A 20,240-nucleotide genomic window follows, 5' to 3' on the forward strand; every position below is an offset into this window, starting at 1 on the left:
TAGTAGCAAGTGAGGTGACAAAAAAACAAAAAACATCAGAATTACATAATGTGTAAGTCAAGCAGAAATTTAAAAAGCAAAACCCGTTACCTTTTGAATAATCTTCCAATAAGAGGTTGAAGTGACCTAATTGACAAAAGAAATCAGATTCCACTTTTCCTTCAGCTTTTACTATTAAAGATTCGTAGCAGTGAACAGCCTAAAAATGAAAAATATAAATATTTAATTATTATTATTATTTTTTTTAGTGGGACTGGGGTTTAAACTCAGGGCTTTACACTTGCAAAAGGTTTGTTTGAGCCAAATCTCCACCCAAAAAACATAAACATTTAAAAAGAAGAAAAACCTAAATTACATTAATTGCATTTCCTTTTTTGTTTACTTGTTTGTTTGGTAGGACCAGGGTTTGAACTCAGGGTTTCACACTAGCAAAACAGGCACTCTTTTGTACGAGCCACACCTCCAATTCTTTTTTTCTTTCTTTTTTGGGGGAATAGGGGGTAGGACTGAGGTTTGAACTCAGTTGCTGTGGTTATTTTGGAGATGGGGGCCTTAGAACTATTTGTCTAAGCTGGCCTTGATCCTTGCTCCTCCCAGTTTCTGCCTTCTAAGTAGCCAGGATTACAGGAATGTCCACAGGGCTCCCCTGCTCATTTTCTTCTTAAAAGAATGCCTATACTTCGCAGTTACTAAAGAAATCATTGTGTTGGGGCTGTGGACATGGTTCAAGTGGTAGGGTGCCTGCCTAGCATCACAAGGCCCCTAGTTCAAACACCAGTCCCACCAAAAAATAAATAAAAAACAAGAAAGCAATGTTTCAATCTATTCTCTACCAGAGTCAGGATTCACGATAGCACTCTTAAGAAGAAACTGCTACTGTAAGTATCTGTGGAATAGTCATGACCCAAGTGCTTTCTCATCTAAAAATGGAATAAGAATGCCAATAAAATAATATGATAATGATCACATGAATAAAGTTACAAAAAAGTTGCATATCTAGTTTATTACTTTAGTGCTTGTTCAATAAACAAAACTACTTTCATATGAGCACAGGAAGAACTGCATTCAGTAGCCACTTAGGCACATGTTAACTTTCTCTTTTCTTTGTTTTCTTTCTCTTTTTCTTTCACTCTTTCTTTCATTCTTATTTTTTGTGGTTGTTCTTGTTTTTTTGAGACAGTCTTGTTCTGTAGCTCACTGGCCTTATTCCTCCAACCTCCATCTCCCTAGTGAGGGGATTATACAGATGTCTGTCATCACACCAGCCTCACATGTAATGTTTGAACATTTGAAATATAGTGAATCTAAGTTAAACTGTGCTATAAATGCAATTTTATTCAAAAAAATTCATGTTTTTTAAAAAGTCATTAATAATTTTACTAATCATATTAACATAGTATCTTAGATAGGTTAAGTAAGATATTACTATGACTACCATTCCTTTTTACTATTTTTAAACATGTCTACCATAAAAATATAAATCTTAAATTAAAATAAAATTTTAAATTGCAAATATGACTCATATTTTCCCATTTAGCTGGGATTAAAAGCATATGCCAACATGCCTGCCATTTATTTGTTTGATTAGAAAGGCACTCTTTCACTTGAGGCATGGCCTCCACACTTCTACCTCACAGGAGGCAGAGCTCAGGAAGGTTTCAGTTCAAGGCTAAAGGGAAAAAAATTAGTGAGACTCAACCTCAAAAACAAGATAAGCATATTGACTCAAGTCTGTAATTCTAGTTCAATGGACAGTGACAGTAGGAGGATCACCATTGCAGATCAGGCCAGGCAGAAACCTGAGATCCTATCTGAAAAATTAAAGGGGTGGGAGCACGGCTCAAGTGATGGAGTGCCAATATAGCAATGGGAGGCCCTGATTTCAAACCCCAGTACAGTAGCTCCTTGGTATCCACCAGTCTACGTTCCAACCAGATTGCCACTGAGATAAAACTATGAATACTCAAGGTACACAGAGTTCAATACGATAAAATTTCTCAGATTTGCCTGTACCGTACATACAGTAAATCTAAGCATCCATAGCTTCAAGCCACATGGAATAAGCTATAATACTGTCACAAAAAAATACTGTTGTACACGTTAATACTGCTCATCAAAAACCTAATGTTATTTAGTGCTCTTTATCTCAAATACTGTAGATGTTTGATTCATTTTTCCCCAAAACCACCCACCTTCCACTAACAACATGCAGCCTTTCAACAAATTTTTACCTTATCATTTAAATTATACACCTTATAGGCCCTGTTAGGCTTGCGAGGAATTGCGTAACTTTTCTCTTGCTTCTTGGGCCCTATTTGCTTTTTGGGAGGTATATTATTATTTTCACAAAATTAGGGGCAAAGACACAGCAAGTCATATAATTATTTAAAAGAAACTAATAATAACCTGGGACTTCTGAAGAGAGTTTCTCTGCATCAGTAGGTTGAACAATATGTGTGCAGGAATTTGAAACTTTTGTCTTTGAAGCTTCCTTTAAATTAATTAATTAATTAATTTATTTGCTTATTCATTTCATTGTTAACTGCACTTGGTCAAAAGAGCATGTAATAAATCCATCAAAAAAAGGCGGTTTACTATACCACCTCCCCCATAAAGTCACAATAACTGCAATAAAGCAAAGCAAACACACTGAATAGATGTAAAATTGAAAAATAATTAGTTAACTTTTAGGTACATCAACAGAAATTTTCCAATCCAAAAAAAAATTAAATCATTTTAACTTAAGTATAGCTTCAGACATCTGTTGACCTCATATGAAGAATTACAAAAAATACAATGGGAGTCCCAAAAGGAAGGAAAAAACACGACAGAAAAATATTTTGAGATAAATATCATAAATAATTCCCCAAGTATGATTTCTAAAAAGACAAATTGTTGACCCAAGAAATTCAAAAATGATTAAAGTGAATCACCACTAGGTAAATCTATAAAACAAAATGTTGCCATGTACCAGTTGCTCATAACTGCAATGAGAGCTACTTGGGAGGCTAAGCTCAAGAGGATCACAGTTCAAGGCCAGTCCAGGCAAATAGGTCACAGATCCCATTCCAAAATAGCCAGAACAAAATGGACTAGAGGCATGGCTCAAACCTGGTACTTAATCCTCCTAATATTCACCTCCCAAGGAACTCGGACTAGAAACATGAGCCACCGGTGCTAAAGCACTTGCAAAGGCTCCGCCACTTGAATTACAGCTTCAGTCCATTTTGCTCTGGTTGTTTCAGAAGTATTGTCTCCAGAACTACTTTCCCAGACAGGTCTCAACCACAATCCTCCCAATCTCAGCCTCCCAAGTAGCTAGGATAAGAGGCATGAGTCACCAGCACCTGGCTCCTGGCTAAATAATTTTTGACCAGGACTCAGATTCTTCAACTGATGTTGGAGGGCCAGTGGAGTAACTCAAATGGCAGAATCTCTGCCCAGCCATCCATGAGGCCAAGTTCAAACCCAGGTACTGAAAAAGAAAAGAAAAACTGACAATGGAAACATCTACATGCCAAGGAGCAGCTAGACATTTATCTTATAATACACTAAACAATTCACTCAAAATGAATTCAAGACCTAAATCTAAATCATTTTAAATCCTAGAAGAAAACACAGAGGGAAAGCTTCAAGACACTTAATTTGGAGATGATTTATTGATATGACACCAAATTGTAAGCAACACAATTAAAAAAATGGCACTACATTAAACTTCAAAACTTCTACATGTCAGTAACACTCAACAGAGTAGACAGATATCTACAAAATAGGAAAAAAAATTGCAAATCACATGTAGTAGGAGTTACTATCTAGAAAATACAAGAAACTTCTATAACTCAAAAACAACATAACAAGAAGTAGGCAAAGAACTTAAACAGATATTTTCCAAAAAGACAACCAATAAGCAATACAAAACTACAGCATCCCTAATCATTATAGAAATGCAAAGCAAAACTGTACCAATTCACACTGGTTTATAGCTATTACAAAGAAGAAAAACAAAAAATAAGTATTAAGAAGCAGGTAGAGAGCTGGGTCCCTGTGGTTCACACCTATAATTCTAGCTATTCAGAAGATGGAAATTAGGAGGATCAAGGTGCATAGTCAGCCTATACAAACAGTTCATAAGATCCTACCTCAAAAAAAACCCATCACAAAAAAAGGGCTGGTTGAGTGGGTCAACATGTAGGCCCTGAGTTCAAACCCCCAATACTTCAAAAAAAAGAGAAATAGATTGCAAACTTTTATGCTTCGTGTTAAAATGCTTCTTCAGAAAACATTAAGGCAGTTCCTCATAAAGCTAGAAACAGGGAGAAATGACCCAAGCATTGTATGTACATATGAATAATAAAAAAATAAAGAAATTTAAAAAAAGAAAAAAAACTAAAAAAAATTGTCCATTTTTAAGTTAAGTTGTCTATCCTATTATTGTAAGAATTCTTCATATATTTTGGATATAGTCCTTTATCAGATCCTCCCATACTGTGGCTTAACTTTTTATTTTCTCCAAGGTGTCTTTCAAAAAAACAGAGGGTTTTTTTTTTTTCCATTTTGCTCAAGTCCAATTTATCAATTTTGACTTTATATATATTACCTGAAAAATCTTTAATTCAAGCTGACAAACATCAAACTAAGGCTGCTGATCCATTTAGTGTTATTTTTATGTGTGGCTTGTTAAAAACACTAACATCTTGGCTTCACTGGTGAAAATCCCTTGACTATACACGTGTGGTCTGTGAACTCCCTAATATCTCTAATGCCATACTGTCTCAAGTACAGTCATGCATCACTTGATGACTTACATTCTGAGAAACATGTTAGGCTATTTTGTCATGTGTGAACATCATACAGTGTACTTACACAAACATGAGTGGTTTAAGTCAATCACATTCCACAAGTCTCTTGATGCAACAAAGGAATGCAGCAAACTTAAAATGTAAGAGGCAGCTGCCAGCATTACAACACACTGCTTTACAGTAAATGTTTTTATAAGTAGAAGAGTATTTTATACTCTAAAATAACTATTGAAAGGCATAGTAAATACACAAACCAGCAACATGGTTATCATTTATTGTTATCAAGTATTATATATGGTACATTAAATATACATGCTATACTTTATATGCCTAGCAGTGCAGATGACCTGTTTACATCACATAAGATGTGCTTTCATCTTATGACAGCTACAATGTCAATAAGCAAGAGAATTTTTTAGTTCCTTTATAAAATTTTTTTTTTTTTTGGGTGGTACTGGGTTTTGAACTCAGCCTCATGCTTGCTAGGCAGGCGCTCTATCACTTGAGCCATTCCACCAGTCCTTCTATTATAATTTTAAGCTTATGGGATCATTGTCAGATATGTGGTCTGTCCTTGACTAAAACATGGTTATATGACACCTGACTGTATAATTTTGGGCAATTTTAACCCTATTACTTTTAGAGAAATATTTCGTGGACATCAAGTAATAAGACTGCACTTCACACTTGCAAAGCAGGTGCTCTGCTACTTGAGCCAAACATCCAGTCCATCTTGCTCTCGTTATTTTGGATATGGGGTCTCTCAAACTATTTCCTCAGGCTAGCCTCAAGCCACAAATTCCCAATCTCAGTCTCCCAAACAGCTAGGATTACAGGCATGAGCCACCAATACCCAGCTAACAATACATCTTTAACATATGCTCTACCACAGGGGAAAACTATTATTACTTTCCAAAAATTTCAACTGTATTTAGAAATACAGTTCATCTTAATCTGCAAACGAGCTTTATAAACACCATGAATACAAACTGACAAATATGCCAGCATCAGTGATATTCTCTATAATAAAATTTGTTTAAAAACTAGCAATCTGTAAACAGAGCTGAAAGGAAAGGAAACAGAAAAGCCTAAAGAGCCTTTCATAATTTTCACATTTAAAAGAAACTTCAAAGTTCTAGTGCTGTCACAAGATGTTTAAAAATAATATACAATTATTTACACCCTGGTTGTTTTCTGTAACAGCGAGGTTTAAGAACAGCAGTAAAGTGGGTCAATTTTATTTTGCCCATAATCAATACATGATTAGATTAAAATAATAATAAGTGCAAGGCTCTGGAAGCACTTATAATTCCTTACAGAACAAGAGAACTAGAAAAAGAATAGCCCCCAGAAAGTCTCAATTAAAAATTTACTATGTTTTTAAAGATTTCTTTGAGAGATCCATGTCCTGTTTAACCAAAGGAAATATCTTTCTAAAACTAACCAGATAGTTAAGGTCAAAGGGTGAAACTGAGATAATCAACACTATCATTATTAGTCATGTTTTATAGAGGTCATTTTAGTCATTATTATACGTGCCAAAAAAGAAAATCAGTAATAAGAAAAAAAAATACAAAAATAAAAACCTAACTCAGAACTACTTTATATTACAAAGCAAAGAAGAAAAGGAGATTCTACTCTAAATTTTTTTGCCTACACTGTCCAGAAACAAAACCACAGACTGCTTTTTAACTCAGTCTTTCAAGGTGTTTTCTAAAGACACAATTTATTTTTAAACACATTCTAAAAAAAAGTTTTCTAATAGGATAAACAGGGTACTTGTAGTCTTATTAAAATTCCTATTAAAATTATATAATCTCAATCTTTTAAAACAGTAATGATGACTTTACAGAACACTACACATGAACCACGATAAGATTTGGATCAAATTTCTTCCAACCTCTGCCTCTACCTCCACACTCGACTGACAGCCATGCTTATTAATCTTCCAAGTCACTCAGGTGACACCTCATCACTGAGAGAGACGAGAGAGAGAGAGAGAGAGAGAGAGAGAGAGAGAGAGAGAGAGAGACAGAGAGACAAAGAGAGACAGAGAGAAAGAGAATAATAAACTCACTTACCCTTCCTTAGACATTCTCAAGATCTACTTCCTCTGGATAAGAATTCAGGATCAACAAACAAGTTCCACTGATCTCTTGAGAACTGTAGCTCATTTGTTAGAGTACAGAGAACACAGGCCCTGAGAGACCCAGCAATTCGGGCACAATCTCAGTGACCAATATCCTCTGCTTTAAATATGTGAAAAGCTAATAATAGAAATAAAAATGGAAACAAGAAAAAATAACTAATGACCTGAACTGTTTAACACTGCCAGTTAAGGAAAGAGACAATCCAAATGGCAAGTTTCTGTAAGAGACAGGAATCTGGCAAACCCAGAAAAAGCAAATTTACCCCTAATGAGGCCCTTCAACAGTAGACAAACAATGTGAGCTTCACAGAACTAAGCAGTCCTCGTCAGTCAAAATCCTTTCCTATTTGCTCTGGGGATAAAAACAAAACAAAACAAAAACCAGGATAAATAATTTAAGGTTTCAATGGTCAGTTATTTCCTCCCAGAGAAAATGAACAATGTAAACTAGAAGAGAGGAAAGTATTTATGTGCCCGCCTATCATATTACAGGAGGAAGCTGATTTGAAGTATTTTTTTTCTGATTTTATTAACTATTCTTAAGGAAAACATCTGTGTTCATAAATGTTTCAATTGGCTGAAATTTTCAGCTCATGTGAAAAGATATTTACAGATCTTTGGCATTTGTGGAACATTCTAAAGGTTAATTCCAAATCTCAGAGCAAGCTAAGGTTTGAAAGAAAAACATCTGCAACGTTCCTGCCTCCCGACCAATTAATGCCTATATACAGATTATGCAACAGGGGAGGAAATAAACAAGTTAGCGAAAGTCTAAAGAACACTGACGTGCAAGGAAGTCCTTCTAGTGGTGATTCAAATTAAAAACAACACATATGCTAAGAAAGGATTTTTTAAAAAAACTTTGAATCTTTAAACATTACCTAAACAGCTTAGCATAAATGTTTCTACTGGTTATTAAAATGTAACCAAATAATTAAAAGCACTATTAAAAATTATAAATTCATTCAAAGTAAAATGATTTTCAGCTTTACTTGGAAGAGCAGTATGATGGCCAGCTGTGGTAGAGCACAACTGTAATCCCAGCACCAGGGAGGCTGAGGCAGAGTTCAAGGTCAGCCTTGGCTACAAGCAAGATGGTCTTAAAAAGAACTGGAGTAATAGAGAATGAACAGCAGAAAACCAGTTTTAAATCCCAGGTCCTCCACTTTCTGACTCTGGAACCTTGAATAAATTGCTTAACCTGAGTCTGAGTTTTTGTTTATTTGTTTTCTTTTGTGGGACTAGGCTTTGAACTCAGGGCTTTGAGCTTGCAAAGCAGGCACTCTACCACTTGAGCCACATCTCCAGTCCATTTTGTTCTATTTTTGGAGATGGAGTCTCACAAACTATTTGCCCAGTCTGATTTTGAACTGTGATCCTCTTGATCTCAACCACCCAAGTAGCTGGGATTACAAATGTGAGCCTCCAGCACCCAGCTAGCCCCTGAGATTTTTAATCTATAGAAGGAGATAACATCTGATAGGGTTGTTTTCTGTCATATGAAAGCCCTTAAAGAACTACTCTAACTGCGGGTAAACGAAGAGAAAAAGCAACTAGATGGTTAGGCACAACCTCACTAGAAATACTTTTTTAAAAATCCAAATCTCAAACTCTGCGTGAATATGAAGGACTTTCAGTATAGTCAAATCAAATTTTATAAATATAAAAAGGCAAACCGAATATGGGAAAATGATCTAATCCTTAAGGGTGCCAACTCCCATGGATTCTCTGGATTTTCAGCTTGTGGCATCACAGTTCAGCATGATGGAAATGAATGCAATTACTGTTTTAAGACTCTTACTACCAGGCAACGAGAAAGGAAAAACAAAAATTCTCACTTCAACAGGAACTCACAAGAGTTCCTTGTGCAGAAAATAAGGTATTGTCTAAAGATAACTAGGTATTTCATACTCCATACATACATTCAACAAATATGAACTGAATATCTACGTGTAAGGTATATACAAAGATAAAGATAGCTATCCCTGATTTTAAGGAGTTCAAAGTCTTGTGGAGGTATAAATACCCCACTGAAAAATAGTTATAAGACCTGACACAAAGGCTCAAATCTATAATCTCAGTGACCTAGAAGGCAAAGATGAGAGGGATCACAGTTTAAGACCAGCCCAATCAAAAAGTTAGCAAGACCCCCATCTTAATCAATAGGCTGTGTGGTAGTGCACACCTGTGGTCCCAGCTACAGAAGGCCCTAGGCAGGAGGATCTTGTTTTTAGGCTGTCCCTGGGCAAAAACGCAAGACTCTACCTGAAAAATAATAAATGCAAAAAAAGAGTTGAAGCATGGCTCAAGTGGCAGAATGCCTATCTAAGGCTGAGTTCAAGCCCCAGCAATGGCGGGGGGTGGAGGGTGGGGGTGAGAAGAAACAAGGTGGTTGAAATAGAGTCAGGAATGTAATTCAGGTTTTTTATTCTTAGACCAAAATCCATTAAGATTTAAATATTGAATATTTAACCTGGAACCTAAAAAAGTAATACAGCAAATTTGAAGCAATATTTCAAAATTCTGAAATGAAATACAGAAAAAAAAAGTCTAAAAATCAAAATAAAAAGTGTGATGAATAGATTTAACCAGCAATCAGAACCAGATGAACAGAGAATTAATGAATTTGAAGGTAAGTTTGGGAAAACCTTCCAGAATGTGACACGGAGACAATAAAAGAATGAAAAAATACAAAACAAAGTATAAGAGGACAGTAACATATGCTTATTACACCTCAAAAGGAGAGAAAGAAAATAAGAAAAACAAGATAGAATGGTGGAGACGAAGGTGAGAGAATATTGTTGATGGGTTTCATATACATATACGAAATAGAACAATGAAACCTTTTAAAACTGCTTTAAGTGTTGAGGGGAGATGGTGGGGACAACCTAGCGAATGTACAATGGAAGCCTATTTGGAATTGTCACAATGAATTCCCCCCTGTATAATGAATATATGCTAACGAAAATGGGAAAAATTTTAAATTATATATAAAAAGGACTGAGAATTTTACAAAACAGATTTGAAAAGCACAGAATTAACAAATCCAATGAATCTCAAGCAGAAAAAGAAACCAAAGTGTATTATGTATCAAGTGATTGAGCTAATCCTTATCTATAAGTTTTGAATTTATATTGTCTCATCCCATGTAGAAAACCATTTTTTCCTCAATTTTTTTTTTTTTGCATTGGGGGTTGTAAAAGAAGGAATGATTTATCATGATTTTCTTTTTTTCTTGTTCTTTTATTTGTTTTTGGCTTCAGTGATTTCACGAAACTAAAAGTCCTAAACTCTGAAAAAAAAATTTATTGCTTATCAATTTAGAAGAAAAAAGTGAAACTTCTGGTAAATATTTTGCATAATTCTGACTTTTGAAAACATACTACTACTATAAAAATCACATAACATTATTATAATATGGGATTATTAATGTTATATTTGTGCTAAATAAAAATAAGTGAAATCAATTAAGAATTTAAAAGGAAAAAAAAAAAACACTTAACTAAAAGCAAACCAAAAAACGAACCTAATTATCCTGCATAAAAATACCCTAACCACGTTATTGGGGGGAGAAGAAAGAACTAATCCAAAAATCACAGTATTTGACTACACATACCTTTAGTCTTTGACAGAGTAGGGTAAGAATGGAAAATTACAAATAAATTCAGAATTTTTTTCAGGTTTAGTATAGTATGGGCAAGTAAGTTTTAAAACTAAGTTAGATATACTATTAAATTGAGCAAATAGGTAACTAGGCTGATGATGTTGGGAACTAGGATTCCAACTGTGGAACAAAATACACACAAACATGGGATGGAAGTGAATAAAGAATCTTCTTACACTAGAATCAAAAGTAATGGTGTAAATTTATGATTTCTAAAATATGTCTAAGAATAGATACTCAGTGAAAATTTCCATGAATAAATGTAAAGACATCTCTAGAATACTCTACTCAGTATCAGCAGAATACAGCTTTCTTCTTAAGAGCATATAGAAGTCAAGTATTTAGCATATGCCTGTAATCCCAGCACTTGGAGGATGAAGCAGTAGGATTGAGAGTTTGAGGCCAGCGTGGGCAATATAGTAAGACCGACCCTGTCTCAAAAACAAACAACAACAAGAAGACACATAGAAGATTACCCAAGACAGACCACATGGTAACCAATAAATCAAGCTTCAATAAATTGAAAAGGACTAAATTCATGTAAAATAGGTCCTCCAACCACAATGGAATGAAAGTACAAATAAAAATCAAGGAGATCTGGGACACTGAGAAATATGTAGAAGTTAAGCAAAATACTCCTAAATAACCAATGGATCAAAAAGAAAATTAAATTCTACTTAGGACTGAAGGAAAACAAAAGCACAGTACCCAAAAAACATTGTGACAGCAAAACCCAGTGCTCATAGAAAAACTTGCAGCTGTAAATGCACATATTAAAAAGAGACATCTTAAATCAATAACCTATTCTTACACTTTAAGAAACTAGAAAAAAACAAAGTGAACCCAAAGCAAAGGAATAGTATAGAGTAGAGCAGAGATAAAATACAACATGGAAAAACAACAAAACTAAAAGCTGGGTCTTTGAAAACATTAGGAACATTGAGATTGAGGAAGACTAACCTCAAGGAAAAATAACTCAAATTATTAAAATCAGAATTGGAAGCAGAGACATTATTACTAATCTTACAGAAACTGTACGCCAGCCTATTAGGTAAGATGAAATACACAAATACCTAAAAGCACCAAAACTACCAATACTAACTCAATAAGAAATAGAACCTCTGGCAAGGCCCTGGTTTTGATCCCAAGTACTACAAGAAAAAGAGAGCGAGGAAGGGGAGGAGGGAGTAAGGAGAAAGGGAGAGGAAGGGAGAGAGAGAGAGAGAGAAAGGAGAAATAGAAACTCTGAAGAGATTTGTAGTACGTAAAGAAACTGAGTTATCAAAAAAATTCCAACAGAGAAAACTTGAGACTTGATCGCTTCACTGTTGACTTTTATCAAATGTTTTAAGAATTAACATCAATCTTCTCAAATGCTTCCAAAAATTAGGAGGGAAGGGAAAATTTCCCAAATCACTCTGTGAAGTCAGTATTGCACTGATGCCAAAGCTGGACATCACAAGAAACAGAATATGGAAAATTTTCAACAAATACCAGTAAACCAGATATGAGTAAAAAGATTATATGACACTACCAAGGGGAATTTATCCTACCAATGGAAGGCTGCTTCAGCCTACAAAAATCAACTATGATATAGCATAGCAAAAGTACAAAATTCACATGATCATTTCAACAGACATTAAAAAAAAGCATATGATAAAATTTAACACCCCCTTATGATAAAAAAACATTAAACAAACCAGAAACAGAAAGGACCTTCTTCAATCTGATAAACGGTAGCTATGAAAAACACATTTCTACTCCTGTACTTGTGATGAAAAACTGAAAGCTCTAAGGTCAGAAGAGGAAGATCATTCTCATCAGTTCAACTCAACACTGTATTTAACATTCTTTTTGTTGGTGGTGGTACACTGAGGGGTTGAACTCAAGGCTTTGTACTTACTAGAAAAGCATTCTACCGCTTAAGCCACTCCACTATCTCTTTTTGTTATTTTTGAGATAAAGTCTCTCTTTATGACTGGACTACAATTCTCCTATTTGCACTTCTCTGTGTAGCTGGTATGACAGGCATGCACCACCATGTCTAGCCACTGGATGAAGTCTTGAAAACTTTTGGCCTGGGTTGGCCTCAAATGGCAATCCTCCTAATTTCTACCTTCCAAGTAGCTAGGATGACAGGCTTAAGCCACCACACCTGAATGTGTACTTGACACTCCAACCAAAGTGATTAGGCAAAGAAAAGAAATAAAAGGTCTCCAAATTAAAAAACAAGAAGTAAAACTATCACTATATGCAGATGGCATGATCTATTATATACAAAATCCTAAAAAAAAATACACACTTACAACTTATTTTTTTGGGCAGTACTGGGGTTTGAACATAGGATCTCATGCCTGCTAGGCAGGTGCCAGTCCTTTTTGTGTTGGGTATTTTTGAGATAGGGTCTCACAAACTATTTGTCCAGGCTGGCCTTGAACTGTGATCCTCCTGATCTCTGCCTCCTGAATATCTGGGGTTGCAGGCATGAGCCACTAGTGCCTAGCTCACACACTACAACTTTATTGGAGCTAATAAAAAAGGCCAGCAAAGATACATGATATAATATCAATAAACAAACAATAGTCTATTTCCATAAACTAACAATGAGTAATCCAAAAGCAAAACTAAGAAACAATTTCATTTACTATAGCCCCAGAAACATTAAGATTCTTAGGAATAGATTTACTAAAGATATAAGACCTATACACTAAAAACAAAAAAAAATGCTATTGAAGGAGAGTAAAGAATGTCTCCATAAATGGAAAGACATCCACCTCCATGGATCAGAAGGCTTAGTATTAAGATAGCAGCACTCTTCAAATTCATGTATACAGATTTTTTGAAATTACTAATCAATCCAAGCCAATTCTTTTATAGGAATTGACTGGCTAATTCTAAAACTCATATGGATATGGAAGAGCCCCAGAATAACCAAAACAATCTTGAAAAAGAACAAAATTGAAAGACTCATGTCACAATTTCAAAACTCACTATAAAGCTGCCATAATCAGGACTGAATGGCACTGACATAAGGAATCACAGGCAGATCAATGAAATAATTGATACTGCAGATATAAACCCATATATTTATGATCAAATGATTCTTGATAAGGGTTCCAAGACTGTTCAATGTGAAACAAAAGTTTTTTGAACAAACAGTGCTGAACAACTGGACAGTGACATGAAAAAGAATGAATCTGGACCCCTATCTTGCATCATACACAAAAACTAAAAATGGGTCAAAAACTTAAGACCCAAAGCTATAAAACATTCAGAAGAAAACATATGTGTAAATCATTGTGACTTTAGATTAAGCAATGGTTTCTTAAATGTGATACCAAAAGCAAACATAAATTGGACTTTGTCAATATTATAAGTATTTGCAACTTCAATGGATGCTATCAAGAAAATGAAAAGTTAATCCACAGAACTGGGAAAAATATTTGAAAATCAGGTATCAAATTAAGGCTTAGTATTCAAAATGTATAAAGAACTTTTATAGCTCAACAATAAAATCACAAACAACCCAAAAATTAGGCAAAAGAACTGAATAGCTATTTCTCAGAAGAAGATACAGAAATAGTTAATAAGAACAAGAAAAGGTGGCTGGTGGAATGCTCAAGAGGTAGAGTGCCTGCCTCACAAGTGTGAGGCCCTAAATTCAAACCCCAGTCTGCAAAAAAAAAAAAAGAAAAGATGTTCAACCTCAGTCATAAGAGAAACACAGATAGAAATCACGATGAGATACCAACTTCACATACATTAAGATGGCTATAATCAAAAGACAGTATTACATGTGTGAAGATGCAGAGATATCGGAACGCTCATCTGCTTCTGAAGGGAATGTAAAATAATGCATGTACACTAGAAAACAGTTGGACAGTTTTTCAATAGCTTAAGCATAAAGTCACTATATAATCCAGCAAATTCTACCACTAGATGGACAGCCAATACAAATGTACACAAAAAACTTGTATGTAAATGTTCATAACAGTTACTCAAAATGGCCAAAAACTGGTTACAATCTAAATGAAAAGCAACAGATGAATGGAAGGCATAACATTGGAATATGATTCAGGTACTAAAAGGAATTAAGTATGGATTCATGCTACAACATGAATAAACCTTAAAAACATGCTTCAAGAAAGGAGTCAGATACAAAAGGCCACATATTGTATGAAATGTCCGGAATAGGCAATTCCAAAAAGACAGAAAGTAGATTCCTGGTTTTCAAGGACAAGAGGGAAGAAGGAATGGAGAGTTATTTCCAGTGAGCAACAGGTAGGTTCCTTTTAGGGAGATAAATGTTCTAGTGGTGATGGTTGCACAATCTTGTGAACAAACCAAACCTCTGAGTTGTACATACTTTGCAAGGGTAGATTTTATGGTAGGTGAATTTTATATCAACAAAATAATAACTGGAAAAATGTAAGAATATCTACTCACTTAAAGACTATTGGGAATAAAAAAAAAGCATACTAAGTGAAAGACACAGAAGGCATACGTTGTATGATTATATTTACATAAAATGCTCAGAATAGGTAATTCCATAGAGGTAGAAAGTAAGTTAGTGGTAGCCAGGAGCTGAGGCTACAAGGGAATGAGTAGTGACTATTAATGGGCAATGGATTTCTTTTTTTGGGATAATGTTAATGTCTGGAGTTAGGTAGGAGGCATGGAAGCAAAACTTTATCAATATGCTTAGAACCACTGAATTGTGTAACTCTACTGTATATTTTATGAATATATCTCAATAAAACTTATTTTAAAATATATAGATATTGGCTGGGCACCAATGGCTCATACATATAATCCTAGCTACTTGGGAGGCTGAGATTGGAAGGATCGTGGTTCAAAAAATTTCAATTTTTTGGAAAAAAAAAAGTTTGTGAGGTCCCCCCGCCCCCTACCACCCCAATCTCAATGGAAAAAACTGGGCAGAGTGATGCATGGCCTACCATCCCAGTGACAACAGGAAGCATAAATAGGAGGATCATGGTCCAAGCTGGGCCTAAGCAAAAAGCAAGACCGTATCTCCATAATAACCAGAGCAAAAAGGGCTGTATGTGTGACTCAAGCAGTAGAGAACCTGCCTAACAAGCACAAAGCCCTGATTTCAAACCTCAGCATCGCCAAAAACTAACTAAATAAAAATACATAGATATGTAAACATAACAGTCACAAATCAATATGAAAAAAGATAACACAAACTATAAAACAAGTTGAATGGCCAAATCAAAAGAGAATCTCCAAATGGCTAATTGGCATGTAAAGAGATGTTTAACCTAATTATTCATCATGAAAATACAAATTTAAACCAAAAGGAGATGACACTATCTATGCACCAAAATAACTTTTAAATTCAATATACAATTCAAGAGATTAATACTAAAATGTTGATGACAATACTCTCATATATTGTAGGTGGAACTGTCGATCACAGCAACTAGTTGGGAAAATTCTCTTGGAGTATATACTAAAACTAAACATATGCTAATCCTATGGCCCAGCAATTCCATTCTGAGAGAAATCAAGAGAAATGAGCACACATATCCACAAAAAGTGTGTTCAAGAATGTTTGTATCACCATTTTTCTTACTTTCTCAAACTTAAAATACAGTGATGTTAACACTTTGAGCTATACATTATTATTAACTTTAAGGTATTTATTTAGTAGTGTAATAATCACAATCTGGAATCAGAACAGTTCAATCACCCCGAATGGTTCTCATACAAAAGGATAGTGTAACTCTCCTCCTCCACTAATTCCTAGAACCCAACTGATCTCTTCTGCATCACTATAGTTTTGTCTTTTTGATCAATATAAACCAAATCAGACAGGATGTTATTTCCCTCCTTTTTTTTTTGGTACTGCCAATGGCCTCATTCATGCTAGGCAAGTGTTTTACCACTGCCCAGAAGTAACATTTATAAAGTTGGCTTCTCTAACAGCATTATATCTTGAGAGCCATCCAAGGTGTTGCCTGTATCACTGGTTCACTGTTTTGCCTGACTTGTATTACATTATATGGATATACCATATATTTTGTTTATCCATTATCTGCTAAAGGATATACAGACTGTTTTCAATTTTGACCCATGAGACACTAATAAACATTATGTACACTTGGCTATATGGCAGGAGTTTTCATTTCTCTGGGATAAATATCTTGGAGTAGGACTGTTAGGTTATATAATAGGGTCTACAGGCTGGACACGGTAATGCATGCCTACAACCCCAGCTACTTGGGAGGTAGAGGCAGGAGAATCATTAAGTTTGAGGCCAACCTGGGCAATTAGTAAGACCACACTGTCTCAAAATAAAGTAAAAAAGGTTCAGGATGTTAGCTCAGAAGTAGAGCATGTGGAAGACCCTAAATGCAATCCCTAGTATGTGTGTGTGTCGGGGGTGGGGGGAGTATAAGAAACTGCCAAACTGTTTTCCAGAGCAGCTGCACCTTTTTGTTGTTCCATGAACAATGTATGAGAATTCCATTGTTCCACATCCTTGGTGACACTTGGTATGGTAGGTATTTTTTTATTTTAGCCATCATAGTAGGCATATACATAACGGATTTAATTTGCATTTTCCTAGTAGCTAATTAGGTTAATATGTATTTTTATGCCGTGCATATATCCTCTATAGTGACATGTCAAAGTCTTCAGATTCTTTTCTTTTTTTGCACTGCTGAGAATTGAACCCAGGGCTTAACACAAGCTAGATAAGCAAGTACTCTACCACTGAACTACACTCTCAGCCCTGAGCATTTCTTAAATGTGCTATTTTCACATTGTTGAATTCTAACAGTTCTTTATATACTCTGGATATAAATCCTTTACCAGATGTGTGATTTATAAATATTTTCTATCAGTCGAGAACAGCTTTCTACTTAATAATTCAGAACTGAAAAAAACACCCTAATGGCTATTAGTAGAAAATGAATAAACTATGGTATACTGACACAACAGAATGTCACACGGTAATAAAGAAATTACTGACACACACAAAAACATGGATGAATTTATCTGACATAAAACTGCGCAAAATTAACACTAGAAGAAACTACACTAAAAACGTGTGGCTTTACAGGTCTTTTATATGATGAAATATGCCAACTATATATAAATAACACTACCTCAACATTGATTTCTTTGTGGGGGACAGTAATGGGGTTTGAACTCAGGGCTTCACATTTGTAAAGCAGGCTCTACTTGAGCCACACCTCCAGTCCATTTTGCTCTGACTATTTTGGAAATGGGTCTCTTGAACTATTTGCCCTGGCTGGCCTCAAACCGCAATCCTCCCGATCTCAGCCTCCCAAGTAGCTAGGATTACAGGTATGAGCCATAGTGCCCAACTCAAGACTTCATTAGTTTTACATGCACATGTTTGTGTGTGCCTCTGTGTGTAGATCAGACCAGAAATACCAAACAGTTCCATCACAGGATTTTTTTTTTTTAGTGAAAGTATAGTTTATTAACCATAGTAAAGTTTATACAGAAAGGCACTTTCAGAGGTGAAAGTGGGTCAGCTCAGAGAGGTGGAAAATGACCCCACCACAGGACTTCTTGTGTTACTGTTTTACATCTATACCCACTTGTCTCCACCTACCCCAGTTCCTAAGCCCTGGCAACCAGTAGTATGTTCTCAATTTCTATAATTTTGCCATTTCAAAAATGATGCAGAAATGGAATCATATAGTACATAACCATTTCATACTGACTTTATTACCTGACCATAACTTTTGAGGTATATAAAAATCACATGTATCAATGGTTCACTTCTTTTTACTGCTGAATAATATATTCCATTCATAGAATGTTTTGGAGAAACTAAGTTAAAAATACTTACCAGCCTCTGAATCCTCATCTGCCATTTCTTAGGAATTTGAAACACTAATCAAAGCATTAGAGTAATCTACAAACAAAAAAGTTCCAAGGGTTGAGCATGGTGGTGCCAAGTCTGTAATGCCAGCTACTCAGGAGACAAAGATTGGAGGATCACAGCTGGAAACTCCTAGCTTCCCCTCCAAAAAAAGTTATCAAAACCCTATCTGAACAAAATAAGCCAGGTGTGGTGGCTTACACCTGTAGAATCCCAGCTGCGGAGAAGTGTGGGTAGAAGGCTCATAATCCAAGGCCAGCCCAGACAAAAACACAAGACCCTATCTGAAAAATAACTAAGCAAAAAGGGCTGATGAGTGGATCCAGCATGAAGCTGAGTTCAAACCCCTATACCACCAAAACAAACAAACAAAAAAACACACGATTTTGATGATCTACCTTACTTCTCTTTCGCTGTTGTTGTTATTGTTTTTTTGTCACAGGGTCCTACTATGAGTCCAGGCTAGCTTTAAACTCACAATCCTCTTGCCTCTGCTTTCTGAGTGCTGGGAATACCATGCCTGGCCTCCACCTCACTCTTGTTTTGTATATCCCATCTATATATTATTTGAAGAACATGGCTCCCTAGCATTCCTGAAGATCTGTATTTCCATGTGACTTTCAACTTATAAAACAGCTGCTGAAATTTTAACAATTTACCCACCATTTGACTATTTGAACCCATACGAAAATGACAGCTTATTTAGCTTGATTAACGACAATTAAAAAGCTAAACAACCAGACACAGAAAGACAGATACTGCATGTTCTCATTCATATATAAAAGCTAAAAATGTTGATCACACAGAAGAGAGTACAAGAGCGGTTACAAGAAGCTACAGAGGGATATGGAGGATAGAAGAAGACTGGCTACTGGGTACCAAAATATAGTTACAAAGGAGTTAGTGTTCGATAGCACAGCAGGGGAACTACAGTTTTCAATAATTTATTGTACATTTAATAAAGATCTGGAAGACAGGAGTCTAAGGGTCCCAACAAAGAAATGATAAATGTCGAAGGAGAAGAAAATGCTGATTACCCTGTTTTGATCATTTATCATTGTATCCATATATCAAACTATCATACTGTGCACCAGAACAAATATTTTCTCAATTAAAAAGAAATAGCTGAATGACATTCTTATAGTATTCTTAAGTAGGTAGGAGAAAAATTAAAATTGATCAATCTGGCCTGACAGTTTCTGTCTACATGTAACCTGATAACTTGCTTTTGAAGTGATAAAAATAATTAATAAACATTCTAAATCAACTAGTGTGCCAAGCTATAAATCCTACAGAATTATTTTATATATGTAAACTAACTTATTTTTACTCAAGTACATATAATAAATTTAGTTAAATTTGAGAAATCACTATTCAGCAGATTTAAATAAAGACCAGTATGGCTTTGGAGATGTAAATTTCAATTAAAAATAATTTCAGATATGTCAGGCGCCAGTGGCTCATGCCTGTAATCCTAGCTACTTAGGAGGCAGAGATCAGGAAGATTGAGGTTCAAAGCCAGCCAGAGAAAACAGTTTGTGGAACCCTATTTTGAAAAAACCCATCACAAAAAAAAAAGGGGGCTGGTAGAGTGGCTCAGGGCATAGGTCCTGAGTTCAAACCTCAATACTGAAAAAAAAAAAGAAGAATTTCAGATAAATATACAAATGTCTTTTTAAAACTTTAAAGAAAAAGTGACTGCAACATCCTTTAAAATAAAGAAAGAGCCTGGTTAACAAAAAA

At 35.3% G+C, this 20,240-nt stretch overlaps 2 protein-coding genes across 3 annotated transcripts in view; both read right to left on the reverse strand.

Moving 5' to 3' along the window:
* The window catches only part of LOC109691684 (ATP-dependent RNA helicase DDX3X-like), an 81,597-nt gene extending 81,398 nt beyond the window's left edge, over positions 1 to 199 (reverse strand). Inside the window, exon 1 of the mRNA XM_074063174.1 lies at positions 91 to 199. The gene's annotated coding sequence lies outside the window, so the exon portion shown is untranslated. The remainder of the gene's footprint in view (positions 1 to 90) is intronic.
* The window catches only part of LOC141410420 (ATP-dependent RNA helicase DDX3Y), a 1,065,346-nt gene that overhangs the window by 20,035 nt on the left and 1,025,071 nt on the right, over positions 1 to 20,240 (reverse strand). Inside the window, exons 22-23 of one of the 2 annotated variants that reach the window (XR_012444341.1) lie at positions 3,348 to 3,475; positions 155 to 199 (exon numbers count right to left, since the gene is read on the reverse strand). The gene's annotated coding sequence lies outside the window, so the exon portion shown is untranslated. Of the gene's footprint in view, positions 1 to 90; positions 200 to 3,347; positions 3,476 to 20,240 lie in introns of those variants that run through there. The other variant, XR_012444343.1, reaches the window with a different exon arrangement.

Source organism: Castor canadensis, chromosome X, assembly GCF_047511655.1.
Source record: "Castor canadensis chromosome X, mCasCan1.hap1v2, whole genome shotgun sequence".
NCBI lineage: Eukaryota > Metazoa > Chordata > Mammalia > Rodentia > Castoridae > Castor > Castor canadensis.